The 27657-nt window shown below is 42.4% G+C and overlaps 1 protein-coding gene and 1 long non-coding RNA gene across 2 annotated transcripts in view; one reads left to right on the forward strand and one right to left on the reverse strand.

The window, feature by feature from the left end:
• Window positions 1–21296: 21296 nt before the first annotated feature.
• Window positions 21297–22169, reverse strand: LOC133484165 (uncharacterized). The gene is made up of 2 exons (XR_009790302.1): window positions 22049–22169; window positions 21297–21958 (listed from the first exon to the last, which is right to left on the reverse strand). It is a non-coding gene; the product is annotated as an uncharacterized LOC133484165 (long non-coding RNA).
• The window catches only part of klhdc8a (kelch domain containing 8A), a 47200-nt gene continuing 40861 nt past the window's right edge, over window positions 21319–27657 (forward strand). Inside the window, exon 1 of the mRNA XM_061786350.1 lies at window positions 21319–21866. The gene's annotated coding sequence lies outside the window, so the exon portion shown is untranslated. The remainder of the gene's footprint in view (window positions 21867–27657) is intronic.

The raw sequence follows: 27657 nt of genomic DNA on the forward strand, positions 1-27657 counted from the left end.
AGAGATCCAATTACAAGAGCTGTATCAAAAATTCTGCCTTAGCTACAATAATAATGCCTAGTTATAATTGAAAAAGTCAAGGAGGTATTAATTTTACACTCACTTGTTCTATACCTTTGGAAACTATAGTCAAAATAACTGTGCATTTCTCACTGGATTCCATATATTTTATCCATCCACTTCTATATCCGATAAGGTAGTTAAGGTAGTATAGAAGTATCTCAGATGACTTTGGGTACCTAACCTAAAATGCATGTTTTTAGATGTCAAAGGAAGTCGGATAAAATCCACGCAGGAGGTCCTGAGCTGAGATTATGAATCAAGGACTGTGAGGCAGATGTGCTAACCATTCAATCAGCATGCAGCCACACGATTTAAATCCTTATGTTTGAGGCTTCTGTGTCTTGCTCAAGGGCACCTCGACAATGCTAATGAACCAGTTTCCAAGCTGCCGCCAACCAAACCTTTTTTCCATTTTTATTTAATCCACAGCAGGATTTCAAACTGCTATAGGAATGATTCTCCTTCACTATGGCTCACCTTCGGGATTTGAGCCAGAATTTATTGAGACATCTTTAATTCATTGGAATGACGTACCTTTTCATTTGTGAATTGAATATTTTCCCCTGTATCAACATCTGGGACACATCTCATCTGCTTTCTGCTGTTGTTTCATTTAGCTCAATCTTAATCATAACAGAATTTCATGATGCTTTGGTCACTTGAAGGCTTTAGCGTATTATAATAACACAAAGATGATTCAAGGATTAAGGTTCTGTGTAATTTAGATGTATTGTTATCTATCCATTCATTTTCTGAGCCGCTTCTCCTCACTAGGGTCGCGGGCGTGCTGGAGCCTACCACAGCTATCTTCGAGCGAGAGGCGCGGTACACCCTGAACTGGTCACCAGCCAATCGCAGGGCACATATAAACAAACAACCCTTCGCACTCACAGTCACACCTATGGGCAATTTAGAGTCTTCAATCAACCTACCACGCATGCTTGTGGGAGGAAACCGTAGTACCTGGAGAAAACCCAGGCAGGCATGGGGAGAACATGCAAACTCCCCACAGGCGAGGCCGGGATTTGAACCCCAGTCCTCAGAACTGTGAGATAGTCGTCCACCGTGCTGGCTAATAGTATTATTATTATTATCCATCCATCCATTTTCTGAGCCGCTTCTCCTCACTAGGGTCGCGGACGTGCTGGAGCCTATCCCAGCTATCATCGGGCAGGAGGCGGGGTACACCCTGAACTGGTTGCCAGCGAATCACAGGGCACATACAAACAAGAAACCATTCGCACTCACATTCACACCTACGGTTGTCAATTAACCTCCCATGCATGTTTTTTGGGATGCAGGAGGAAACCGGAGTACCTGGAGAAAAACCAGGCAGGCACAGGGAGAGCAAGCAAACTCCACACAGGCGAGGCCGGGATTTGAACCCTGGTCCTCAGAACTGTGAGGCAGATGTGCTAACCAGTCGCCCACCGTGCCGGCTAATAGTAGTATTATTATTATCCATCCATCCATCCATTTTCTGAGCCGCTTCTCCTCACTAGGGTCGCGGGCGTGCTGGAGCCTATCCCAGCTGTAATCGGGCAGGAGGCGGGGTACACCCTGAACTGGTTGCCAGCCAATCGCAGGGCACATACAAACAAACAACCATTCGCACTCACATTCACACCTACGGGCGATTTAGAGTCTCCAATTAATGCATGTTTTTGGGATGTGGGAGGAAACCGGAGTGCCCGTAGAAAACCCACGCAGGGACGGGGAGAACATGCAAACTCCACACAGGTGGGTCCTCAGAACTGTGAGGCTGAAGCTCTAACCAGTCGCCCACCGTGCCGCCACTATTATCATCATTTTTATTATTATTATTATTATTAATATACCACTGATCCTTGAGCTTAATTTTTAATTTACACTTGTTATTTTAGTTGCAAAGCTCTGCAGAGAGGTTTGTTGGTTGTTTGGGCTCAGGGAGGAGAAATGCCTGTCCCATGCATTCTTAGTTACTGGTTTAGCAGCGACACTTAACGGTAAAGGACAGTATTGCATCTGCCACAGTCTTGATTTGGTAATAAATTCAGCTAAATAGACAACAACAATACATTGTCATGAATTAGTGGTTTTAATTTCATTAACATGCAAATATATTTTATGTGCGTTTGTGTGGATCAAATCCGACAGTTTAGACTGAAAGTATTTTGGGTTTAATACATGGGATATCATGGAGACAGAGCAAGTACAAGGGACTGAAAAGACTTCCAAATCCCTTCCTTTCATGAACATGATCTATTTGTTTCTGTGTACAATGAAAAAGATTAACTTTTGCTGGGCCTCATTCAACTAATAAATGTGTACAACTGTTGTAATTGCAATTGCAATCTGCATAAATCATGCACCTATTTTCCTGTCTCCGATGAATCAAAACAAAATTGTTTTGGGGGGGGAGTTTAAAGTTGCGGAATTTCACTGAAAATTAGGCTATTGTGTCAGAGGTGTAGACCGTGGAAGCAAGGAAAACTACACTTTTTTAAAAGTTTGTCCACCGGAGTGTCGATGATACCTGGGCTCTGATCACAGTCTCACAGATCACTGGTCCGCAGTTGCTCAGGTACCGAAAATAATGGTTTGATTAGGGGCATTTCTAGACCCCTGGGGGCCCCAGGCAAAAAAGACCATGGACCCCACCCCTATTTATGTGCAGCAGTTTCTACTAAAACACTGCAAGGTTTTAGCAATACCAGAAACGTTCAAATTTTTTTTTTTATTGACATAATGCTAAGCAATGCATTTCTTACCTAAAGGCCAAGTCGATGTTTGCGCTCCAACTGTCATTCTGTCAACACTGTGACGGGTACTGTAAATTTATTCAATGCTTCAACACTCACTCCATTGCAGAATGTCTCTTAAATCCATTGACAACAAAAGAAAGTTTGTGACGTGTTATGAAAGACACTTTCAAGCACTATTTTTTTCCCGTCTGTGTCATTTGGACACAATGCCTTTCAGGTTAATTGCCTGCTTTGTACAATTTGCTCCCTAGGGGCCAATACTCAGTGGCTTTTCTGGCTGGGGGACAGGGGCAAATGCATCTTTAACATCTCTGAGGCCCTCCGCTTCCCCCCTCTCTGAGTAAAGATTATACAATACTGTAGTTATTAAAAATATGATAAAGGCTGAACTAATGCGTATACCTGACCATTCTGGTCAGATACCGTATGTCACATTTTGGATAAAGAATTCAACAGACAGCAAGGCCTATTTCACAATGCAAGTGTTTATTAGTGATACAAGGCAACAAAGCTTGGCAACACTCAGGCAACATGGGCGTTGTTAAAGTCTGTTCCACCCCAGGATCATTGAGAGTGTTACATATCTGAAAAAGGCTGTCGAGAATAATTTTTGTTGATACTGTATATGCCATAGGTTACTGGCATCCCCTCAATGAGAGGCAGTCAAAACTAGTAAGAAATGATTACAACGAACAATATTTCATTTTTACAAGGTAATTATGGTCCTGAAATGATGTTGGCTAATTTTATGACTTATAATAGCAGCCTGCCAGACCAGGCGTCAATGGCAGCTTCTGTTGATTGCATGCTTTTAGCTAATGTTAGTTAACCTCAGCACAACACAAAAACAAGCAAGCCTGTAACTGTCACCTATAACAAATGGTATTTGCATATTATGTTGCTGAAATGTTGTGTATTCCTTTCCATTACCTTTTTTTCTATAGTTCTAAATGAGGAGTCGCGCATACAAATACAGCATTGCCTAAGTTGTTTCACTGTATTTATGGTTGATTTATTTATTTTTTTATTATTTTTCTTCTTTCAGCCTACTCTCTGTGATAAATGTGTGTACCCCATTCTTCTGCCCCTTTCTGTTTGCTCTGATAAGGAGCATAGAAGTACACTCTAGTGACAGAGAGATAGACAGCAGAAGAGGGACTTGAGAGAAAACACAGTTTTCATAAGAGACTTCTTGTGTTCCACTTCTTCTGTAATGGCCTATTTGTGTATAGCAATCTCACACCAGCAGTTCGCCTAGATGCCTGGTTTATTTTAAATAATGTGGCGAATGCCTCCCCAGACATAATTACACGTGGATGCGCTTTTTGTTCGTGCTTTTCTTTTAATGTGTACGTGTTTTCCAAACAATGTGGGAGGCTGACTCCCCAGCTTCTCATCTATCAGCTCAGAAAGGTTGCTATGGGAACTAGAGAGCCGACAAAAGTAATAAAGATGCTCTGAATCATTGCAATGCAACCTTCAAAAGGCAATAGAAACCTTATATGACGGCAAGATGAAAATTATCATCATGAGCTCATTCCACATCCAGGTTACCAGAAAATACCGCATTGCTCTCACAATTCACTCAGGTGTCCATTGTGCATCACTTATTACAGATGCAAACTTCATTCCAAATTCTTCTGTCATCATAAACAAGCCAATTTTACATATGAATACATCAGTATTTACTCTCAGATTGCAATCAGAGGCTGGCGTACATCATGGAAGCCTGGACTGAGGAAATTAGTACCATTGACCAATTAAGGGGCCAACACATACAATGGCAGCAGCTGCACTCCATAATCAAGAGGATACACTCAAAAGCCCATATCTCTATGCATAAAAGAGCATGTGTGTGTGCGTGCATGCGTGTGTGTGTGTTTAGGCAGAAGAAATGAGGTCAGGGAAAATGCGGCCTTTCTTAAAGACATTCTTGTTAATACCATGCAATTACAATTTACTGTTTCTAACAGTTACCTCCTCATTGTCTGGTTCAGAATAACCTCTCTAACCTTGTTCGTGTCTGTGTGTGCTGCATATATGTGTGTAAATGTACTCTATCTCCACAGAATCAACAATAGTGCTGATTGCAATGCACTCCGTTAACCTTTCCACTTGTTTACTTGTTTTAGTCATTAGCTCGCCCCCAACTTACTGAAGGTCTTAAGACTATGTCTAAGAAGAAATGTGAACATAGGAAGGTCAGAAAAGGTCTGATGTAAGGAGAGGCGAGTAACAAGGAAATGAGGAGATGTGGGGAAAATAGCGGCAAATCCCGTGATGGGGTCATCTCATCTTTCTGGGGATTACCACAACACCCACAAGGGCAGTGGAGGGAAGTATTCTACTGTAAATGAACACACCAGTGAATTCTTGCTAAGATTGTGTTATTGTTTTTAACGTGTGTGTGTGTGTGGGGGTGGGTGCGAGTGTTTGACATGAAAATAAAAAGTAATTTTACACATAAACCTATTTGTAATAAAAGTGATCAGTATTGTTTGACTGGCTATGACTTTTTTTTTTTTTACTTTAAAGACCATGTAAAGTGATTTCAGAGATTTTCTTTTCTAAATACATTATATAAGATAATTGCTGAAAACGTGTGTGGACAATGTAGTACTGAATTGTTGACCTATACTCTTTTTCACCATTTGAGTTCTCCATATTTTGGGGGCTTGGGTAAAACGAAGCCTAGGTCTACACTTGGGTATTCTGGCATGTAATGAGTTGGCCCTCTCCCACTATATACTGTAAGTACTGAGTGCCTTCATGCCATCAGTGTTATCCGGCGCAATTGGGAGTTACTTAGTAATTGGCCATTTTGTACCACTACAGCATGCCTTTATCTAGGAAGCTATGCCTACAACCCGAAAAAAACTGTAACTTCCTTGAAGTGTCATCTGTTTTGTGTTATTTGGGCTCCATCTGTTCTGTGGACCCAAATACAACAAATGCAGTGAGGCGTTGACAAACCAGACGACCCTGCTGCTGCTTCGCAAGCCAGCTAGCTCATTCGCTAGCTCGCGGACGTGGGTCCACACAACAAAGACAGGTAAAGTTAACTGTTAATTACGTTTGTTAGGCTGCTAGGGAGCTACCTAGCAAGCGGACGAAAGGCGGGGTCATCTAATTTATCACCGCCTTGCTCCGTGTGTGGACCCTCATAAGACACTTCAGGAAAAGTGAAGAGCGACGTTTGAACACATAACATATTAAAGTATTTGAGTGACAGCTGAGGTTTACGAGGCATGTTTTTAGTGGACATGCCCACAGCGTCTGACAGCTGGAAGGACGTCACTATTTTTCACAATTTTGGGGCCTCATTTTATACACTTTTTGTCATTCATTCAAATCTGGCAGGCTTGTTAACAACACTCTTCTCTGTCGTGTGTCAAAGTTACATTTTTATTTTCATTTTACAGGGACTTTAATGTAAATACAGTAGTGCAGGGGTCACCAACGTGGTGCCTGCGGGCACCAGGTAGCCCCCAAGGAACCCCTGAGTAGCCTGCGGGCCTGTTCTATATATAGCTCACTTGTGATGGGACATTGTGATTTTCTAGGAACATTGTAAAAGAGATCATTTCAAAATGTAAATACCAACAGAGATTTATAGAAATAAAATGTTGCAGATTCATTTTTATCTGTCTTCTAATTATTGTGACACATCATTAACAGTGCGGCACAGTGGCCGACTGGTTAGAGCGTCAGCCTCACAGTTCTGAGGTGCGGGGTTCAATCCCCGTCCCCGCCTGTGTGGAGTTTGCATGTTCTCCCCGTGCCTGCGTGGGTTTTCTCCGGGTACTCCGGTTTCCTCCCACATCCCAAAAAACATGCATTAATTGGAGACTCTAAATTGCCCATAGGCATGACTGTGAGTGCGAATGGTTGTTTGTTTCTATGTGCCCTGCGATTGGCTGGCAACCAGTTCAGGGTGTACCCCGCCTCCTGCCCGATGACAGCTGGGATAGGCTCCAGCACGCCCGCGACCCTAGTGAGGAGAAGCGGCTCAGAAAATGGATGGATGGATGGACATCATTAACAGGATCAGTCTTCACATAAATGATATCCATTCCATCCATCCATTTTCTGTACCGCTTTATCCTCACTAGGGTCGCGGGCGTGCTGGAGCCTATCCCAGCTATCTTCGGGAGAGAGGTGGGGTACACCTTGAACTGGTCGCCAGCCAATTGCAGGGCACATATACAAAAACAACCATTCACGCACACATTCACACCTAAAGGCAATTTAAAGTCTTCAATCAACCTACCATGCATGTTTTTGGGATTGACTGGAGTGCCCAGAGAAAACTCACGCAGGCACAGGGAGAACACGCAAACTCCCCACAGGCGCCAGTCCTCAGAACTGTGAGGCAGATGTGCTAACCAGTCTTTCGTGCCACCTATAAATTATATCATTAATTATTAATAATGACATATTATTAAAGGCAATTTGTTATTTCAGAGGTGTGTATCAAACGGGTCGCCCTTCACATTAATCAGTACCCAAGAAGTAGCTCTCAGAAAGGTTGGTGACCCCTGCAGTAGTAACTGTATTATGTACTGTAAAGAAATATTTTTTATTGTCAGAGCCAAAGGTTTTAGTACAAGAGTCTTGGGTTATCCTGTATGTTTTGTTTTGTTTCAATTATTTTCAATCGTATCACTACATTTTGCATGATACAGTTGCTGGTTGGAGCAGCTGTGTAGTCAGAGCTCACTGTAAAAAACAGCATAGCTCTTACTTTGTAACAAATTATTTCCTTAGGTAAGGATAAAAAATATACTTTTGAAGGTCATAACTGGAATGTATTCATTGTTTCCTTCCTGGGACATAACAATTACTAATATTGATCATCCTTGTACTTGTTGCACACTTCAAAGGGTTCCTTTGAGTATCAAGACTCCCTCCAACTCCATAACAAATTACCACACAAGAGTCTCGTTGCGTCAAGACACTGCACTGCAACAAATTACTTCACAGGGCAAGCTCTGGCGGATGATTGAGCTCTCCAGAATTTCCTCAGCCTGTGTGATCAAAGCAAAAAAGGCATATGGATCGCGGAAAGGCTGAGAAGTGAGGCAGTGCTTGAGGCTCACTTTGTTCTCTAAAATTACTTTTGTACGTCATACTCTTAAAAAAAACACACACACATTTTCTGTACTGTTAAAAGAGTAAGCCCAAGTTGATTTCACCAACAGAATCCAGATCTAGTTGAACCTCTACAGTCAAATACCACTAAGGCATAGGTGTCAAAAGTATTCACGTCCATTACTCAAGTAGAAGTATAGATATTAGGGTTTAATAAGTTTTCTGTAGAAATTGAAGCGTCAACTCAAGTGTAAAAGTAATGGCTTCAAAACTAGTAAAAAATTCATTTAACGCAGTCCATTCGAAAGAAGTTGTTTTGGCATCCAACCATCCATGCAGTCGAAAAATTTTTTTTCCAGGTACGGCAAAGATGTATGACGATTGGCTGACCTTTCTGGCTATCAACCTCCTCGCTGCTGGTAATTGGGTGGGACTTTCGATTTGAGTTCTCTGCTACGGACATCTTCAGGTCTAGGCTACACGTTTGCTGTCTATGTCCTCGTGTGACGATTTGTCTTTGATTTATGTCATGTGAACATGCGATACATCGTGTACAAACCAATAATGTGTCGGAATGGTACTGTATATGTTTATACTGCTCATCCAACCACAATCAAAATCACTCTATCCTGGCGTGATTTATCCAGATAAGTTTTCTTATATGTGTTTTTTAACAATGACAAGCGAATGAACACAATCCAAAAGGAAATAGAACGAGGCTTTTTTTTTTTTTTTTTAAGTGTAATAAGTACAAAGTACAGATATTTCCATGAAAACCTAAGGAGCAGTAAAACATAGGCTGAAAAATAAATACTCCAGTAGAGTATAGACACACACCACTTCTACCTAAGTAATGTAACAAAGTACACTTGACACCTCTGTCCAAAGATCATACAATTAACTAGGGTTTACACGATGAGGATTTTTTGGGCCGATCACCGATCACCAATCAGCGAGTTTAAAAAAACGAAAACCAATCTCCGATCCGATCACAAGATGGAGGAATGTGTCTATTTAAATGTCCTGTTCATTTACTGTATATACTGGTGTACTTAATTGCTCAAAATAATTATATTTACAATGAATAATGTATCTTTGTTCCTCTATTTATGACAGTGAGGCATAGTGACAGACTGGTCTTCTATTAGATGGCAGGAAGTAAATACAGTAATTAATGTATCCACTTTTTGTGACATTTGTGTTTGTTGGTGTGCCGTGAGATTTTTTAATTGTAAAATATGTTCCTTGCCTTCATAAAGGTTGGAAATTACTGCTCTAGTCAGATCGTGTATTCTAATCAGTCAGGTAAAACCAACATTACATGACAGAAATAATGGGTGCTAACTTACTGTAATTAAATTACTTTATCCATCCATCAATTTTCTGAGCCGCTTCTCCTCACTAGGGTCACGGGGATGCTGGAGCCTATTCCAGCTATCTTCGTGCAGGAGCCGGGGTACACCCTGAACTGGTTGCCAACCAATCGCAGGGCACATACAAACAAACAACCATTTGCACTACTACTACTACTACATTGATGATGCTTTGGACGCTTACACTGTGTAAAAACAAGATGGCTGCTGGGGTGCAGCCACACAGTTTGGCAGGTCCCGTGCGTTTGCTTAAAAAGTAATCCAAAGATCAAATAGGACCATGGATTATGCTATCAACGTATTCCTTTGCTGTTTGGATAACCCTCTATCTTCTGCTAAGTTCAACATGTCCAAGAAAAAGGGACACTCTAACCTTGTATCCAGCCAGATGGCGTCAGCACATGCTATTCACAAGGGTACAGGACTATGGCCATTCCAGGCCATCCCCAGGTGAGCAGGAACAGGCTGTCACAGGCAAACCACTCCTGGGTGTTTTTAATCTCTTGCTGATACTTATTTTGGCTGGTGATGTTGAACTAAACCCTGGGCCAGTGCGAGCTGGGCCTCCACCTCTGCTACCTGGGCCAACATCACTGCCAACTGGGCCTTTACCTCGAGCAGCTTGGCTAACACCAATGCTAGATCAGCTAACATCATTGCTAACTAGGCCTCCACCTCTACCGGCTGGGCCTCCACCACTGCTAGCTGGGCCTCTACCATTGCCGGCTGGGCCTCCACCACTGCTAGCTGGGCCTCCACCTCTGCTCGCTGGGCCTCCACCACTGCTAGCTGGGCCTCCGCCACTGCTGGTTGGGCCTCCGCCTCTGCCGGCTGGGCCTGCACCACTGCCGGCTGGGCCTCCACCACTGCCGGTGGGCCTCCACCTCTGCCAGCTGGGCCTCCACCACTGCCGGCTGGGCCTCCACCACTGCCGGCTGGGCCTCCACCACTGCCAACTGGGCCTCCACCTCTGCCGGCTGGGCTTCCACCTCTGCCGGCTGGGCTTCCACCTCTGCTAGCTGGGCCTCCTCCACTGCTGGCTGACGCGGAAGCTGGCAGCGTAAAGCTATATGCAAACATTGCCAATAAAAGAAACGGGGGGCTGCCAACCCCCGCAATACTAAAGCACCGGAAATGCAGGGTGTTCCAAACCGTTAATAACTCTAAATTAATATGGGACTCAACACGTCAACCAAAAGGCATTCTTTGTGCACACTTAAATATACGAAGCATTTTAACGAAAAGTGATTAGGTCAATCACCTTCTCACTGACTCAAATATTGACTTCCTCTGCCTATCTGAGACATGGCTCCATGAATCTTCGCCCTCAGCAATACTATCTGTACCTGGTTATAAAATGTTTAGAAACGACAGACAGGGTTCTAAGGGAGGAGGTGTTATGATTTATGCCAAGGACACTTTTAATTGTAATGAAATACATGTTACAGATGAGAATGGATTAGAATTTCTTGGACTAACTGTTTCTTTGTCACAGCAAATGTCTTTTATTCTTGTAGTTATTTATAGGCCTCCCTCCTCAAATGCAGCTTTTTATAAAAAGCTGGAAATTTTACTGAAACAACTCAATCTTGCAAAAGAGGTGATAATAATGGGTGACCTAAATGTTAATTGGGAAGTTAACAAAGTTAGGAAAAAATTGAAAAGGGTTATGGATGATATGGATATGACTCAGGTAATTAATGGCCCTACGAGAATTACAAACTCCACCCGAACTCAGATTGATCTAGCTTTTACTAATAGGCCAGAAAGGATCTTGAAACCGGTGGGACGGTGGACGACTGGTTAGAGCGTCAGCCTCACAGTTCTGAGGACCCGGGTTCAATCCCCGGCACCACCTGTGTGGAGTTTGCATGTTCTCCCCGTGCCTGCGTGGGTTTTCTCCGGGCACTCCGGTTTCCTCCCACATCCCCAAAACATGCATTAATTGGAGACCCTAAATTGCTCGTAGGCATGACTGTGAGTGCGAATGGTTGTTTGTTTCTATGTGCCCTGCGATTGGCTGGCAACCAGTTCAGGGTGTACCCCGCCTCCTGCCCGATGACAGCTGGGATAGGCTCCAGCACGCCCGCGACCCTAGTGAGGAGAAGCGGCTCAGAAAATGGATGGATGGATGGATCTTGAAGCCATATAATATGCTCACAGGATTGTCTGATCACAAGCTTATAATGGTCACAAGAAAATTAAATAAAAAGCGCTTCAAACCCTTGGCCACCACTGAATCCAATAGGATACCAAAACATGAACAACAAAATTTCCAAGATTCTATCCAAGAAGTAAACTGGGATGTATTACTCGCTGGTAAAAATTTAGATGAGGATTGTTCTAAATTTGCCAACAAAATACAAAAAATTATTATACAATTTACACAGATAATTAAACTAAAAGCTAGAAAGAATGGCCTTCCTTGGTTAAGCACATTTATTCTGAAAGTGATGAAAGAACGCGATCATTCCTTGAAGTTGTCAGTCAAATCAGCCAAAACCGCTCAGCCAAGCACCTCACCTCGGGTGGCCTGGATGGCCACCAGACTGACCTGAGGGGTGGACTCTGTACCCTCCTCCAGGCCCCCTTCCGCCCACCCTGGGTTGGTGACTTTTTGGTTGTTGTTTGGGGATCCGTTCCTTTAGAGGGGGGGTACTGTCATGGTCTGTGTTTTGGTTTGGGCTGTGTTTAGTTTTGTTCCATGTTTTCCTGTGTTCCATGTTTGTCATGTGCTCATTAGGTTGTTGTGGCCCCCTGTTCTCGTCTACTTTGTGTCGACCAATCAGCTCTCTCCAGCCACTCGTGTCTTGTCCAGGTGTTCCTCGTTGTCTCATCAATTTGTTTGCATTTAGTTCCCTGGTTTCTTTCAGTTCTTGTCGATTCATTGTCGTTGTCACATGTCTTGCCATGTCATAGTCGCCAGTTGTCTATCATTGTGGTATGTCATTGTCAGATGTCATTTTCCCTATCTATTCCACGTCTTACTCACAGGTCATAGTTTGTTTCCAGTTTTAGATATTCAAGTGTTTCTTTGTTACTTTGATTTGATTGGTATCTGTTGTGGGACTTTGTTCAGTTTTCCCTTTTTGAAGATTAAATATTTTGAGACTCCTGCCTTGCCTCCCTGCTTCCCTGCAATTGGGTCCACCATGTTCTTGCCTTGCGTTACTCTCCTTCGCCCTAACCACATACGTGACAAAAACAAAACTAATGCAAATTAAATTCAATGGAAACATCCTGACGGAACCTCAAGTGATGGCTGATGCGTTTAACAACTACTTCATTGAATCTGTCAGAAATCTCTTCCAAGTTTGCAATAATGTAGGGTATTCCTTCCTTTGTTTTGTCTGCAACGCAGTTCTTTACTATTACAAATATTACTAAGACCAAAGTTATCGATTTAATTCATTCACTCAAACCATCTAAGGCAAAGGATGTTTTTGGAATGGACACGAGGATGCTCAAAGATCTAGGTTCAACTCTTGCTACTCCTATTGCCTCAATCATTAATCTTTCAATTTCATCTGGTCACTTTCCAAGGGCCTGGAAATCTGCTATTGTTACCCCTGTTTTTAAATCCGATGACTCAGGTTCTCTGAATAACTACCGACCTATAAGCATTCTTCCGGCCATTTCCAAAGTTGCAGAAAAATGGGTGTCAGAGCAGATTGTCCATTATTTAAACAGCAGCTCCCCCTCTCTCCACGCCATGCAGTTTGGTTTCAGATCCAAGCATTCCACTGAGAAAATAAAATCTTCTCTCGACAAGGGTGGAGTTGTAGGGGTAGTGTTCTTGGACCGCAGGAAAGCTTTCGATACAGTAAATCACTCTGTTCTTCTTACCAAGCTCTCAAAATTGCACTTCTCTCGCAAAGCTGTGAGCTGGATTGAATCATATCTGCATGACCGAACACAATCTGTATCAGTTAACTGCAGATCAGTGTCTCTTAGGCTAACCTCTGGAGTCCCTCAGGGATAAATATTAGGCCCCCTTTTATTTAGTCTTTATATCAACGATTTGCCCACTGTTTGTTCTGAAGCAGAGTGTGTAATGTATGCAGACGACACTGTTTTCTTTGTTCATGGTCGCTCCAAAGATACTGTTGCTGCTAAACTCACTAATACAATGTCTTGTGTCACAACTTGGTTGCAGGAGTGCTGTCTACAGCTAAACGTTTCTAAAGCTGTAGGCATGTATTTCACTAAAACAAATAGAGTATCACCTGACCCCGAAATACTTGTTAATGGAGAAAAAATGCAAATTGTCAGCCAATACAAATATCTTGGGTTAATAATAGATTCACAGCTTTCCTTTAAAGCTCATATTGACAAATTGTGTAAAAATATAAAATTAAACCTCGCAAATTTTTGTGCAATTCGAAATGAAATGTCAACTGAAGCCGGAAAAATGTACTTGCATTCAATGATTCTTAGTCACTTTAAATATTGCATAACCAGTTGGTCCCAGGCTGGTCAGAATGCAAAAAAAAACATTGGAATTTTTGTACAAACAAGTAATTAAAGTGATGGATAAAAAACCAAGGCACTATCATCAGTGTGCAATTTATAAAAAAAAAAAATAATAATAATAATAGTCTTTTAAACTGGGACAGTCTTCACATATTTGCAGATTTAAATTTGATTTATAAAGTCCTGCATGATTTGGCTCCAGGTCCTCTGGCTGAGTTCATCAGCCAAAGAAACAGCTCTGAGTGTGTCACTCGAGGCTCTGTCAGAGGTGACTGTCTCATTCCTCTGCGCAGGAGCACTTTCAGTAAGTCAGCCTGGTCAGTGAGGAGCGCTGGTGAGTGGAACTCAGTACCTGAGGAGGTTAAACTGCTTAGTACATACAAGGCCTTCACAAAAAAACTGAAAATGTGGCTAGTTAACACCTATAGCTGCCAACACTAAAAGACAAGTATGGTATGATGTTTTTTTTTTTTGTTATGATCAAATGATTTGTGGTTTTATTCTCTCTTAATAGTATAGTAAGTCTTTGATTATGTATCCTGTATTATATTGTCTTGTAGATGTATTTTACTGCTTTTTTACATCATGGCCAGGGGACTACAGATGAAAACTAGCCTTCTGGCTTTTTTAACCATGTGTATTTCATGTTTTTTATGAAATTGCATTGTCCCCTTTCAAATAAACTGATTAATAATAATAATTCACACCTACTGGCAATTTAGAGTTGTCAATTAACCTACCATGCATGTTTTTGGGTTGTGGGAGGAAACCGGAGTGCCCGGAGAAAACCCACGCAGGCACGGGGAGAACATGCAAACTCCACACAGGCGGGGCTGGGGATTGAACCCCAGTCCTCAGAACTGTGAGGCAGACGCTCTAATCAGTCGTCCACCGTGCCGCCTAAATTACTTTATTTTTAATTAAATTACTTCACCCACACCGAAACATTAGAGCATGATTTGACAGAAGGGCAGCATGTTTACGTCCAACCGTTCATGCTAGCAGTAGCTTGCTAGGCTATATAACATTTTATTGCCTGGTTGTGAGGCGTATCGTATTAAAAGTACGTGAACATTCCTCAAGCAAACCTTAAACGAACGTCCTCTCCTGTCCTGAAAAGCAGTGACCACCAACACACGTTTTCCCCATTTTGTCCTTATAATACCGTCGGCGCTCCATTCTTGTTGCCGTTGACACGGTAACGAGTGTATCCGGTCGCATTTGAGTTGACAACATAAAGCCCAATGATCGTAAAAAAACAGGATGCAGTGGTATTGGAATACAATATTTTATTGCAGTAGTCTGAGAGTGCAATCGTGAAAGAGCAAATTTGTCTTTTAGTTTGATCCGAGTATTACGCGTTGTCTGTCTCAGACGCTTTGTCTGTTCCACACCGCCGACGTTTTTTTTTTTAAAATAACTTTATTGGCCGTCAGATATTTCCAATACTACATCAAAAGACACGCGACAAGGCTAAAAATAAACTAGCTTTTGGATTCAAATAAATGTCCACGTGGCGACGCGGAGTAAATGTCTTTTGCAGAGCCGAGATCAGCAAATTATGAAATTAAAGCCGATTAGCCGATCAGCATAAAATGCTAAATATCGGCCGATACCGATCAGTCCGATAAAATCGGTGTAAAGTCTACAATTAACGTGCCTTGAATTTGTCCAAAACTTCAGATTTTTAAACACTGTCATGCATGACATCAGGGGATGTAACCTCAGTTCAGCAAGCATCATAGGATCACGTATTCCGAAACCCGGAACAGTCTCAACAAGGGATTGAGGTGAAGAAACCCAGGAAATTATTTAATGTTAGAAGATTTTAAAAAATGAAAGAAATGGTATGTTGATATTCAATTTAACAGTAAGTTTGGCTTTGGGAGGCCGTAAAGAGCTTAGTTAAAGATTATTTTGATTCCTATAACACTTTCTTTAAAAAAATTTACAAAAAGACCTTGCTACAACATTACCAAGATAACCAAACTCAGCCAAGAATAGAAGTGAAGTGGGACACTGCATAAAATCCCCTCATAACCCCACATCTAAAAATATATATTCTAGTTCCCTGTGGTCTTGTAGAATAAAACTCTAATTTCAACCTCGCCTACACATCACACTCTCACAAGGCCACAGCATACAATTACGACCATAGTGCAATTTGTCTCTTTGACTGATAATAACAGGCAACTTGGCTTCCCCAAATAACAAAGTAAGCACTTACATTTTTTTGGCTTCTTGTATTTATTTTTTTTAGGCCATTAGATAATAGGTGGATAATTTGATCTGTGGGTGAAATATGCACAATATATGTGTGTGTATAGTATTTTATTTTGAGAACTTAAATTTTTCCGCCTTCTTGTACTGCATATATTTTTTAGATTAGATAATTGGTGGATAATTTGATCTGTGGGTGAAATATACACAGTATATATGTGCATAGTATTTTATTTGGTGAAAATCTCCAAGTGATCCCTTTCCTTTGGACTGGTGTTTTAAGTCCACTCACTTGAATGGCCAGCTGACCTTGCCAGCCAGTCTTCTCCATCTCGGGCAATAAATCTTCAGAAAGCCATTCATTCTAATTGCAGGAGATTTGAGGCTCTAAATAAATAAATAAATATATTCATTGAACAGCGAGGTGCTGATGTGCATCAAGAGAACATTGTGTGTATTTCTGTGTGTATTTGTGTTCAGCAGCATAAGAGGGAGAATAATGGTGCTATAATCAGGCTAGGTCCCTAGAGGGCAAAGAGCAGTGCTGATAGCAAATGACTGTTCATTTTCAGAGCAAGGATTTCTGGGGCACAGTACCACTGTCTGGCTTTGTATTACACAGTGAGCTGGAATTTTGCATGTTGCTCCCGAACTGCTCTGTAAATTATGTATTGGGATGACAGTAACAAGTAATCTTGTCCTTAGTGGTTTCTAACTCGTTTTGGCATTTTCAGTATCGAAAAAGCAAAGGTCAAGTTTTTTTATATAGGACTTTTCATACCTTAAAATGCAACACAACATCCGTTACAGAGATAAAAATAGACAATTAAAATTGCAAGAAATATACAAGTACAAGAACCCACCCATCCCGCACATATAGACGTGAAACACACCCACACGAACACACACACACACGCACTCACACAAACACCCCATGTTGATTTAATAGTGTAGAGACATGACAAGACACTGAGGATCCAGGTCAGGAAAGACCACCTGTGGGAGCCATCTCCACTGAGAAAGTACCACAACCCACAGCAGAGGATGCCGCCATAGAAACCACCATAACCTGAGTAAACCGGGATGGACACTCCACATTATAAAGAGCCTTTCAGTACCCCAGGCCCGGGGAAACTGCAGGATGACATCCCAGCAGGCAGACCGAACAGACCTCCCAGTGTGGAGGCTCCCATGATGAGACAGGAGTTAAACCTAAAAAGTTAAAAAGACAGTAGGACACTATAAAAAAACTGAAGGACAATAAGAAATACAATAAAATAGGCTAAATAAAAGAATAGATAAATGAATGAATAAGTAAGTAATAAATAAATGTATTAAGAAATTATGTAAAAGCTAAAGCAAACAGGTGAGTCTTGAGCCTCCTTTTAAAAACATCAACAGTCGCTGCGGTCCTGATGCCCTCTGGCACACTGTTCCAAAGGCGCGGGCCACAGTGGCTGAAGGCAGTTTTTGTTAGTAAGTTTTTGTTCTAGCTGTTGGAATAAAAGGCTTGTGCTAGAGGGCCTCAAGACCCGTGAGGGTTGATATGATGAAAGCATATCAGATAAATATGACGGCCCAAGATCAGTAAGACATTTATAGACCAGTAAAACACAAAGGGAGCCAATGAAGTGATCTTAAAACAAGTGTAACGTGTCCCCCCTCTGGTCTTCGTCAGCACACGAACAGCTGAGTTCTGCAGACATTGTAGATGAGAGGATCTTTTTTGGAAGACCAGAGAGCAGGGCATTGCAATAGTCTAAATGACAGGAGATAAAATCATGCATCAGTACCTTTGTTTTAGCCTGAGAGGGAAAGGGGCGGTCTCTGGTTATTTTCTTAAAACGGTAAAAATACATTCCTACATTCTTGATGTGTGGAATAAAATAAAGCTCATTCAAAAATGACACCCTGGTACTTTGCTCACTGTGGCGGTTTAAATTATTGTAGTTTCGGTAACAGTTTCTCTCTCTTGCCTTCAGGACCAATAACTGAAACCTCTGTTTAGTCCTGATTGAGCTGTCGGAAATTCACTGCCATCCATGACTTAATATCTAAAATACAGTTAAGAAGTGTATCAATTGTTCCTGTGTCATCAGGAGACACGGCGATGTACAGCTGTGTGTCATCTGCATAACTGTGGAAGCTGACGCTGTCTCCTGATGACTGATGAAGCATGCATAGATTAAAAAGAACTGGACTAAAATTGACCCTTGGGGCACCCCGCTCTCAATTTTATGTATTTTCAAGGAATATGTATCCATCACCTACAACGAAACTGTGAGATAGGAGCTGAACCAATTTAAAAATAGTACCAAAGAGGCCGACCAGGATTTGGAATCTGTTTAATAAAATGTTGTGATCTTCTGTATCGAAGGCGACACTGAGACCTAGTAGAGTCAAGATTTGTCAGAAGCTGTATGCATGTGTCACATAGATCTGATGGGGGGGCTGTGGGGTGACCAGCACGAGAGTCATTTCCTGCATGGGAATTTAAGGTATGTGGCAACAAATTGTAGCTCCTGTTGGTTCTCAGGTTATAGTACATTTAATACTTTTATATTCCTAGAGCTTTTTTTTTTTTTTTTTTTTTAATTATGTTAGCTTGCAATATATTTTAATTGTTTTTTTTTATATATCCATAGTCCACTAATGTGCACTGTTTGTTTGTTTGCGGTGTGTATCCCCCATTGTAGGATAAATAAAGGCATTTCTTATTTTAACTTATATTATAATGCTCATCTTACCACATGCAAACATGGGCACCTTGCATATTGTACTTGTTGGAAATATTGAAATATTGGTGGCTTTGTGGTGTTGTGTGTCAAATTGTACAGTGCTTGTCCATCAATGAGACCACTGATTCTCACTAGTGGTATGCGAAAGAATAGTGCCAACGTATATTTCAAGTTGTATTCAACAAGTTCAATACATTAGCATTTAGTAATTTTGAGAAGTTTTAAAATATTTATTATTTACAATTTTTACTTCAACTTTATTGAATACATATTAAATGAATCATTCAGTAGATTTTTTATTTTTATTTTACTATATTTAAGCACAATAAATGATTTTGTTTTGGGCAGGAAGTCTCGCCATTTTCGCCAATCATCTTTTTAAAGTCATAAATGGCGGAGCCCGTTTCTGATATTGATTTTTTGTTTTTTTTTTAATTGGCAGATCCCCGTTTCTGAAAAAAAAAAGATAATAATAATCACACTGTCCTGACTGTTACGCTTAACACAAGCGCTTCCACAGGCAAGCAACTGCCATGTACTGCCCTGCAGTACCGTTTCTGGAGCCTGGATGGCGCCATGCGCCATGTCTCTCTCTCTCTCTCGTCCCCTCTCTCTTTCAGCACCTTCCTCAAGCCGCACACCTGTCTCCAATCAGCTTTCGTCACCACCTACGTATAAGCCTGCCTGTTCCCGGAAATCCTCGCCAAAGTATTGCAGCTCATTCCAGCGGTACCACGGCCCACTTACCTCACGTAAGCCCCACTGTTCCTTGTTTACCTTTTTAACGCCCGTGTCTCTCCTTGTTCGCAGTATTCCTGATCCACGTCATTCCTGCCACCTGTCCACACCACTGCCTGTCAACGCACCACGGACCACCTCCATTACATTCCTATATAAACTGTTAATCTCTATCTATCTGCCTCTGCCTGCTCATACGTGACAGCAACATTAGAAACGGGTTACATGGGCTATGTGTAAATGTTTTTGGCTTTCGACTTTAAGAATGCCTCAGTCGGAAAAGGGTGGCGTGCCCTCTCCAGGTCGGGGATGAGATCCTGCCCCAAGTGGAGGAGTTCAAGTATCTTGGGGTCTTGTTCACGAGTGAGGGAAGAATGGAACGGGAGATTGACAGGCGGATCGGTGCAGCATCTGCAGTGATGCAGACTTTGTATCGATCCGTTGTAGTAAAGAAGGAGCTAAGCCGAAAGGCGAAGCTCTCGATTTACCGGTCGATCTACGTTCCTACCCTCACCTATGGTCACGAGTTGTGGGTCCTGACCGAAAGAAGCGGCCGAAATGAGTTTCCTCCGCAGGGTGTCCGGGCTCTCCCTTAGAGATAGGGTGAGAAGCTCGGTCATCCGGGAGGACCTCAGAGTAGAGCCATTGCTCCTTCACATAGACAGGAGCCAGATGAGGTGGCTGGGGCATCTGATTCAGATGCCTCCCGGACACCTCCCTGGTGAGGTGTTCCGGGCACGTCCCACCGGGCGGAGACCCCGGGGACGACCCAAGACACGCTGGAGAGACTACATCCTTCGGCTGGCCTGGGAACGCCTCGGGATCCCCGTGGAAGAGCTGGATGAAGTGGCTGGGGAAAGGGAAGTCTGGGCGTCCCTGCTAAAGCTACTGCCCCCGCGACCCGACCTTGGATAAGCGGTAGAAGATGGATGGATGGATGGATGGACTTTATGAATGTTTTGTGTATTTGTACGTGACAGTACGTGGTTGCGTTCAGAATTTACCAATCACATTCAAACTGATGTTAAATGGGAGCCAGACCACAATGACCACCATTTGAAGTGTGTCTTGATTAACCCCAAATAAAGTGGAGCTGTTCTCTCAGGCTTTTTCTGACATTACCTCATTTTAATGTTTAATAAATCTGACCTACACATCCTACAGTGAAAATGCTAATTAAATCAGGATTTACTGGGAAATGACTTCCCATAATAGTCTCAGGAGCTGCACCTGTGTCATATTATCATCAGCTAACATAACAGTATAGTTGTTATCTCGATACAAAACCAGTGTATATTGCAGCTTACTAATTGCACTTTCTTCCTTATTAATCGCTTATCTTTAGTTCTGCCCAATGTGCTTTCCTCCCACAATCCAAAAACATTGATTAATTGACATGTAAAGTGCCTGCAGTTTTGAATATGAATGTGAAGTTTAAGGGAGTATATCAAACTCCCAGACAAACTGTTTTGGCATAAAAAGGTATACAGATACAGACAGGACAGGTTAAAACAAAAAAAATAAAAAATAAATAAATAAAGAGTGTGAATGGTTTTAGTCAGGTGGGAGAAGCAGACATGACCATCTTTGTTAACCGTACCCCATACAAACATAATTAGCAGAAGAGCAAATGGATATATCTTAATGACGTGTAATTTAAGTTGGTTTTAGTAAAAAAAAAAAATTATAAAAAAAATAAAATTAAAAGAAAAAGTAGTATTAACAGTAGGACAAAATATTTCGGAAGATTAATAAATAGTTTTTTAAAGTTAGGGACATTTCATCACAAATATTTCTCTCTCACACTTGGAAGCGGTAGTGTAAATACAACACAATACAGACAACAACCAGCTAGCTTGTTTAGTAAATGGTTTATGATTTTTCATAAATATTTCAACAGGCTATGGTGACACTGTGACATACGTCAGTGGTTATAACAGCAGAGTACAGATAGCAGATTACATTCAGATAGTGAGTGGTTGAAAAACAGGCTGTTGTACATGTCAGGAGCTACATATACATTAAATGGTTACGTAACGACATTGAAACGACCATCACTCAGTAAGCACTTCTTAACACGAAACATCCCCAACAGAACAACGCGGTCGCCCGTTCTATCCATAAAAGGGATGAATTTCAATTTGCGCCGTGAAAGCCCAAGATAAATACTTCATCTCTGAGCCACAATAATAGCGACTATTTCAGGCGGAGCTGCGACTCGTCACAAAGCGCTTCTCCGCTGAACACTCCCTGCTACTGAGCGACCAACTGCGGCCATCAAAAGCGAGCCTCGTCGCCCCCCATCTTCCTCCCGCCAGGAAACAGCTTTCTCTCCATCCGCATCTATCGTCATCGAAACGGAGGGAAGAGGAGAGCGGGAAGGGTAGCGGCACAACCCGAGCGAGGGGCGACAGAAACGGCCAGGGGTGAGTCGGTTCTGACAGTCAACGCGGATATGGTTCTGTTCTGGCCCAGGTTTTGCTTCGGGGTTATCATATCGTTGGTCGTACGCCAGTAGCTTAAAAAAAGAAAGAAAAACAAACACAATACAGAAAGTTAATATGTGAACTTCATCGACTGTGAAGACTAACAGCTACTTAGTTAATACCATCCATCCATCCATCCATTTTCTGAGCTGCTTCTCCTCACTAGGGTCGCGGGCGTGCTGGAGCCTATCCCAGCTGTCTTCGGGCAGGAGGCGGGGTACACCCTGAACTGGCTGCCATCCAATCGCAGGGCACATAGAAACAAACAACCATCCGCATTCACACCTACGGGCAATTTAGAGTCTCCAATTAATGCATGTTTTTGGGATGTGGGAGGAAACCGGAGTGCCCGGAGAAAACCCACGCAGGCACGGGGAGAACATGCAAACTCCACACAGGCGGGGCCGGGGATTGAACCCGGGTCCTCAGAACTGTGAGGCTGACGCTCTAACCAGTCGCTCACCGTGCCGCCCTTAGTTAATACCTCACGTTGATATTGTTAATGCGATGGTGGACTCTTATTGCCTTTTATTTTTTGGTGTCTCTGAAGACACTACAGAATTAGCAGAATAAGCTATCTTCAGTGGGGAAGTACTCACTATAACTGGCGTGTAGATGGTTTCGATTTGAATTTAGTTCATAATGCTGTAACTGTATGGAGCCTTGATGATTAGTTATTTCAGACTTATGGTAAAGGTTTTACAGCTACACTTTAGCACACTGTTGAACACCACAGGAACGAAATAGAAGCAGGAGGCATGATGGTTGTAAAGTACACCTGCAATTTTATTCTGTTATTCTGATTTACATCCAACTGCTAAGTTTATTTGGTGTGTCTTTCAGCTTGATTCAGCATTTTTGAAGGGTGTCATCCTAGAGCAGTGATTTTATTAGTTCACCTTAGAAGAGTTTTAAAAATTAGGACTTTCTCATCAGTTCTAGTTTGAATGTTAATGGTATTCTTATGCCACTCTCTCTTTCTACTGGAATGGATGATTGACGATCCTGGATATTGTTGTCATGACAGCCATGACAGTCAATGTAAAATAACACCCAGGTCTTATCAGAAACCTCACTCAGTCAAGAGTCACCATACTAATCTGTATGCAGTCCATCCATCCATCCATCCATCCATTTTCAACACTGCTTATCCTGGTAAAGGTCGCGGGGCGCTGGAGCCTATCCCAGCTGACTGCGGGCGAAAGGCGGACTACACCCTGAACTGGTCGCCAATCAGTCGCGGGGCACATATAGACACGGACAACCGTTCGCACTCACATTCATACCGTCACTGAGTGGGAACTGATCCCATGCTGCCTGCACCAAAGTCAGGCGAGTGTACCAGTGACTATGCAATCCATCATGAGACAGATTCAGTACTCATCCAACGGGAGAAAGACTGCTTCTTTTCTATTTTTATCTATTTATTTTTTTGCTTCAGTGAGATTTTCCAGAACTACAAGTCCACTTTAAGAAACACTGACTACAACAGTTTTGGTCAAACATTTGAAATGTCTATTGTTTGTTCTTGGTAACTTCTTTTTATATTTCTTTTCAGGGTACTTTGAACATCCTCCAAGGTACATTGCAGATTTAAACTTTTAATACACGTTTTCAAAGAATGTGTCTGCAAGGCTGCCAGTGGATTATTTTGTAGACAAATTGTAGTATTTATTGAATAGATTATATAATTCATGTTCCAAAAACAGCGGCACGTGGATGACTGGTTAGAACGTCAGCCTGACAGTTTTGAGGACCCGGGTTCAATCCCCGGCCCCGCCTGTTCTCCCCATACTTGCGTGGGTTTTCTCCGGGCACTCCGGTTTCCTCCCACATCCCAAAAACATTAATTGGAGACTCTGTGCCCTGCGATTGGCTGGCAACCAGTTCAGGGTGTACCCCGCCTCCTGCCCGATGACAGCTGGGATAGGCTCCAGCACGCCCGCGACCCTAGTGAGGAGAAGCGGCTCAGAAAATGGATGGATGTTTCTTTGTCAGTTAAATTGCATCCACCAGGGCAAGCTACTGTATAGGTTCATAGTTTGCTGCCACATCCACAAAAAAATATTTCCACAGATAAAGGTTTGTTTTATTTTGATCTTTTTCTAATTTTGTATATTGGTAACAGTAGTTGAGATCTCAATGTGGGGCAAAAAAGCTTCATTTCCTCAATGTAAAAACACCGATTTTGTTTAAAGTTTCTTTTGAACGGCGGGTGAGTGTAGTGTGCATTTTGGCTCAAGCTGGTGGTTACAAAACTCCTATTTTTAACAAGGAAGATGGCAGGAAGCGATCTGATCACAATTGTACAGTTATCAAATAGATGAATAACAAATGAAAAAAAGTTAGAGATTACAGGCCTCAGAAGTTGTGACAAAGGCTGGCCATAAAGAATAATATAAAAATTAGGAGTGGAAAGATGAGTGAATGTGATAGCTGTGTTTTGGTATCTTGTACACGCCTGCTGGATTTTTTTTTTTACCAAATGCAATGTCCATCCATCCATCCATCCATTTTCTGAGCCGCTTATCCTCACAAGGGTCGCGGGAGTGCTGGAGCCTATCCCAGCTATCATCGGGCAGGAGGCGGGGTACACCCTGAACTGGTTGCCAGCCAATCGCAGGGCACATACAAACAAACAACCATCCGCACTCACATTCACACCTACGGGCAATTTAGAGACTTCAATTAACCTACCATGCATGTTTTTGACACAAGACATTTTTCTGGAGCAATAAATTTTCATTAGTGTGGTAACAGCCTGTGCGCCGCACAGGATGCAGCAAGCCACTGGCGGAAGGGAATTGGCTCCGTATATGCACACAATGGGACATTTTAGAGAAAGTTAACTATTACGTTCGCTAGCCCTAACTAGCTAAGGAACTAAACAGCTTGATCTGGCTCGCTCGATCATGGCAACATCGTTTAAAACAGAGGTCACTAACTGGCTGCCCGCGATCCGCATGCGGACCCAGAAGGAGTCCCATATGGACCCACACCATAGCCAAAAAATAAAGGTTATGACTCAAAACATTACAGGGTGCCTCTATTTTAAGCAGCGCAACTTTACGGCTGTACGGTACTGACGAACCGTACTGACCAATCACATGCAAGTGTCCACCTCCTTCAGTTAATCAAATCTGCATATCAGGCGGTAATCACTGATTGCGCGCCTAGATAGAGACAAGGAGAAACGTAGCAGGAGTGAGGGAAAGAGACTCAGCTTGGAAGTTGAGTTAAAGATGGAGAAAGATTTTTAAAAATTACCGATAAAGGAAGAGAACATTTGGAACTAAAGGCGCTTAGAATGAAATGGCCAGAGTCATTTTTGTTTATACTTCTCAGTGGGAAGTTCAGATTGGGAACTTTTATTAAAAGTGCTTCGGGATATGTGAAATGTCGTTATGAAACAAAACATAATCAGAATCAGAATCATCTTTATTTTGCCAAGTATGTCAAAAACACACAGGAATTTGTCTCCGGTAGTTAGAGCTGCTCTTGTATGACAACAGACAGTCAATTGACGGAGAATACCTTTGAGACATAAAGACATTGAGAAAAACAGTCACTGAACAATAAAAGGTTGCTAGTAATCTGGTAATGCCGGTACAACTATTTTTTATTTATTTATTTATTTATTTTTTTGACAATTGTGCAAAGATGCAGAGTTCTCTAGCAATGAGAGCAGTTTGAATGACTAATAGAGCAATAGTCCGGCGCAATGACCATTGTACAAAGGGCGCCGAGACTTCAAGAAATGTATGCAGTTTAAAGTGACTAGTAGTGCGATAATCTGGGACAATGTCGATTGTGCAAATGTTGCGGATACTACTCAGTCAATTGTGCAAATGGTGCCAATGCTACTCAGGAGTGGCCAGTATTGGTCAACAACAGATATACAAATAGTGTAGCGTGGCGAGACTATTACAGTGAGTCCACAAGTAATGTATAATTGGCCCGACAGAAATGTGACAACAAACTCAAGACAAAAAAATTGGCATAACCTATAAATCGGTTCAGTTTAGGGCTGCATGATATTTTGTTTGAGCATCATCATCGCAATGTATGTGGGCGCAATATTCACATTGCAGGGTTCGCTGCGATGTTGGTGTACTGTAATATACAGTGAATCAACTGTAATATTAAAAGTGACGAGCAGAGGGACCTGTTTGGAAATGCAAATAGATATTTCGCTCTTCAGAATGAAACTACTGTAGGCAGGCACGCCGCAGTCGTGTGAGTGCGCAAGGGGCGTTCAGGGACACTGTGTAAATGGGATTGAATGTGTTATTTTGAAATACAGTACATAATTGTGACAATGGATTACTAGGAAAATTATTTGTATCAGAATGCTTTAGTTAAAACACTGTAAGATCACACTGTGATAATATGGAATTAATTTTGTTTTTGTAATATAAGAATAGATAAATTATTTTGTTAATATAGTCAACCAAAGCTGCAAGGAGTGCAACGTTAGCAATGTCATTTCACCCATCGTTCCTGTCATACAGTGTTGTTGGGCTGCAGAATTAAAATAATTTTAATCACGATCGCGATTTTTGATGCCACGATTAAATGAGCCTGATTGTCTGCGATTTTTTTTACATTTAAAATGCGGGCACCTGTTTATGAAAAGTGCTTCATTTGTAGCAGTGCCCACAACCTTATCAGCCAGCCACCCGGGAGCGAACGTATGGTTAAGGCTTCATTAACGGCTGGCACAGCGCTTCGTGGCCAACTTCAAAATAAAAGCAGAAAATGGCATTAATGTCCAATGTACAAATATATTAAACTTTTACGTTGAATTTGGCCCTCTTGGCACGTTGGCGGCGAGGCGGCATGTCACGGCAAGACACTATTAACAATCGTAGCGGCTGCCTTGACTTAAATTTTTGAACTCGCTGCAGTAAAAAGAAAAAAAGGCCAGAAGTAAATAGGGAAAGTTCTTTGCAGTTTGTTACGTACCCTTCCTCTACAATTCACTCTATTGACGGGGATTATCAAATGAAAGGTCGATGCTTACATCCATCCATTTTCTACTGCTTATCCGAGGTCGGGTCGCAGGGGCAGTAGCTTTAGCAGGGACGCCCAGACTTCCCTCTCCACAGGCACTTCATCCAGCTCTTCCAGGGGGATCCTGAGGTGTTCCTAGGCCAGCCAAAGGACGTAGTCTCTCCAGCGTGTCCTGGGTCGTCCCCGGGGTCTCCTCCCGGTGGGACGTACCCGGAAAACCTCCCCAGGGAGATGTCCGGGAGGCATCCAAATCAGATGCCCCAGCCACCTCATCTGGCTCCTCTCAAGTTGGAGGAGCAGCGACTCTACTCTGAGATCCTCGCGGATGACCGAGCTTCTCACCCTATCTCTAAGGGAGAGCCCGGACACCCTGCGGAGGAAACTCATTTCGGCCGCTTCTATCCGGGATCTTGTTCTTTCGGTCACGACCCACAGCTCGTGAACATAGGTGTGGGTAAGAACAAGACCCCAAGATACTTGAACTCTTGGGGCAGGATTTCATCCCCAACCTGGAGAGGGCAAGGCAACAGAACCACATCATCTGCAAAAAGCAGAGATAACATACTGAGGCCACCAAACCGGACCCCCTCTACACCTCGGCTGCGCCTTGAAATTCTGTCCATAAAAGTTATGAACAGAATCGGTGACAAAGGGCAGCCTTGGCGGAGTCCAACCCTCACCGGGAACGAGTCCGAGTTACCGCCGGATATGCGGACCA

This window comes from Phyllopteryx taeniolatus, chromosome 9, assembly GCF_024500385.1.
Source record: "Phyllopteryx taeniolatus isolate TA_2022b chromosome 9, UOR_Ptae_1.2, whole genome shotgun sequence".
In the NCBI taxonomy this organism is placed as follows: domain Eukaryota; kingdom Metazoa; phylum Chordata; class Actinopteri; order Syngnathiformes; family Syngnathidae; genus Phyllopteryx; species Phyllopteryx taeniolatus.